The sequence below is a fragment of the Orycteropus afer genome, unplaced genomic scaffold, assembly GCF_000298275.1.
Source record: "Orycteropus afer afer isolate SDZICR_OR568_19922 unplaced genomic scaffold, OryAfe1.0 scaffold00511, whole genome shotgun sequence".
NCBI classification, from domain to species: Eukaryota; Metazoa; Chordata; class Mammalia; order Tubulidentata; family Orycteropodidae; genus Orycteropus; species Orycteropus afer.
In genome coordinates this window covers 184,371-186,950 of record NW_006922098.1, presented here as the reverse complement: position 1 = coordinate 186,950, position 2,580 = coordinate 184,371, and the positions used below count along the sequence as shown (strand labels likewise).

Genomic DNA, 2,580 nt, shown 5'->3' with positions numbered 1-2,580 from the left:
CATCCACTTCTCAAAAAATTGGCCAGTGAAGACGACATGAACAGCAGTGAAACAGTGTCTAATATGTTACTGGAATAGAGGAATATAGAAGAGTAATTTTATATTTATTATGGTGTCACATTCAGCCTCTCTTTGTAAAATATAAGCAATATTGTATTAAGGAAATTAAAAGGTGTTTTCTGAAATTTCATTCAAGACATAAAAAAGCTACAACAAAAATTGTATAACTTTATAAAAGGTGTTTTCCTCAAAATGAAAATGTGGTTTATCTTTTCATTTCAGAATTCTTACTTAACCCTTAATCTTCTGCATAAACACATTTGAATATTACTGTAGGATTTTTTTTGTGTGTGTGTGTAAAATCCAGTTTAGTAAGCATTCCAATTCCTGGAAGAAACCATAATCTGAATTTTATATGTTCACTAGATGGCAGCATTAGATAAACAATAGATAGCAAGATGGATTCCAACCGAATTGTGTGAAATGAAATATCATTATTAATGCACATTCCTTTCAGGCATATTTCAAAATTATTTTCTGTAACATATAGATGAGTGGTTTGATTTTTAAATAATTTATTCAAAAGTCTCACTTTTTTTTCAAAATAGTAAGTTATTTTACATTTTTAACACTGTCTTATTCAAAAGGGAAAATGTATTTCAACATTTCATTAAGGAATGCTTTTTGAAATTTTCTTAGCATAGAGCTTAGAAAATTGTTTTGGATTCTCTTGATGGTCTAATGAAAAATAAACCCAAATCTTTCATTTGAATGTCAGAGAACAAACTGATGATTAACTTCTGACTGAGAACAAATTGATTTGGAATTGGGTTCAATATATACACAACATAATGTTATCAATGATTATGATTTTTGTATATGCATCAAAGAAGTATGCTAAAAAGTTAATCAGTCACTTTGAATCTCTTTCTTGGCTCCCACTACAGTGCACTGATTACTTGGGAATGATGGTTATAGTATGTAAGCGTAGATGTTAAAAAATAAATGTAAAAGCTAAAAAATAAATTTGCTAATAATCTGCTAAAATGGTAGAATCCTATAAATTTCCTGGTATTTCTAAACTGTGAGAATAAGTTGAAAACACTCAGTAAGATAATATGTGAGTAAAAATGTTAAAATGGATATCAATTGTATCAAAAATATTGGCATGGATTAGATGTTCTAAAGTGGTCTGTTCTGGGTATGAAAGTCATCCCATGTAACACTGGTATTAATAACCTATGTCTCATATGAGAGTTGTAAATGAAAGGACTATTCCATCATATGTAGAAGACAGAATGAGTGTTATAATTATCAATAATATAAATTGTATACATAAAAGGAAGGCATGGTTTGATATTTTGACAAGTCAATATTGGAACCTGAATAATAAAGAAATTACTTCAAATTTTCAAAATTAAGAACTGGAAAAAAAGAGGGTCCAGACCCAAGGGCCTGCTGAGCCATGCACAGAGAGTGCCTTCTTTGCACCAGTTTTTCCTTCAGGGAAGCCCCACCTATCCAAGGCCAAGATGTTTAGCAAATGGGCCAAGGCCAAGAACACAAAGAAGTGGCCACAGAGGGCTACTTCCAATGTCTTCATGATATTTGACAAGTCCCAAATTCAGGAGTTTAAGGAGACTTTCAACATGATCGACCAGAACCATAATGGCTTCATTGACAAGGAGAACTTGCATAATATGCTGGCCTAGCTGAGGAAGAACCCCACAGATGAATACCTGAAGGCATGATGAGTGAGGCCCTGAGGCCTCACCATGTTTGGAGAGAAGCTGAATAGCACCAACCCTGAGGATGTGATCTGCAACGTCTTTGCCTGCTTCAAAGAGGTGGCCTCAGGTTTCATCCACTAGGACCACTTAGAGGAGCTGTTCACCAATATGGGAGACCAGTTCATGGACAAGGAAGTGGATGAGATGTACTGCGAAGCACCCATCAATAAAAAAGGCAACTTCAACTATGTGGAGTCCAGCCGCATCCTCAAACATGGTGCCAAGGACAAGGATGACTAGGCTCCTCCTGTCCCTCCCTATGCCTAGGCCCTGTCCCAGTCCCCTCCCCTCCACACTCACTCATCTGTATGATCTCTCTGCCTAGGTCCCACAGGACCCTATCAGGGAACCTTCCTCAGAGGGTTACAGCCCTACCCTCTAATGGAGGAAATAGGCCAATAAATGGATGGGCGGTTCCAGGCAACAGCATATAGTCAACTTAAGGCAAACATTCACACCATGACCCCAAAGATCTGGAAGAAAGTCACTGACAGAACCAAGGAAGGCCCATCTTCCAGAGATGTGCCAGAGAGGCAGGACTTGGGGGCATCAGTGAAAGGCTCCTCAAGGGAGCCCAGGCTTCAGTTGTGGCTTGTCCATCTCTAGGCTGCCACCTAAGAAAACGAGGCACTGTATCCAGGCATCTGACACCATGCATGCCCCCATGCAGGGCATGAAATCCCTTTCCCAGTCACTCCCACAAATACAAGACTCACCCAGGACCCTTCCCCTACACCCTGCCCAGCCACCAGAACACACTCACCCCACCCTAGGTGTGTACTCAAGAAGG

General features: G+C 38.7%; 1 pseudogene; it reads left to right on the top strand.

Annotated features, from left to right (window-relative positions):
- The first annotated feature begins 1,532 nt into the window (after positions 1 to 1,532).
- LOC103209671 lies at positions 1,533 to 2,030 on the top strand (annotated as a pseudogene).
- Positions 2,031 to 2,580: the final 550 nt, after the last annotated feature.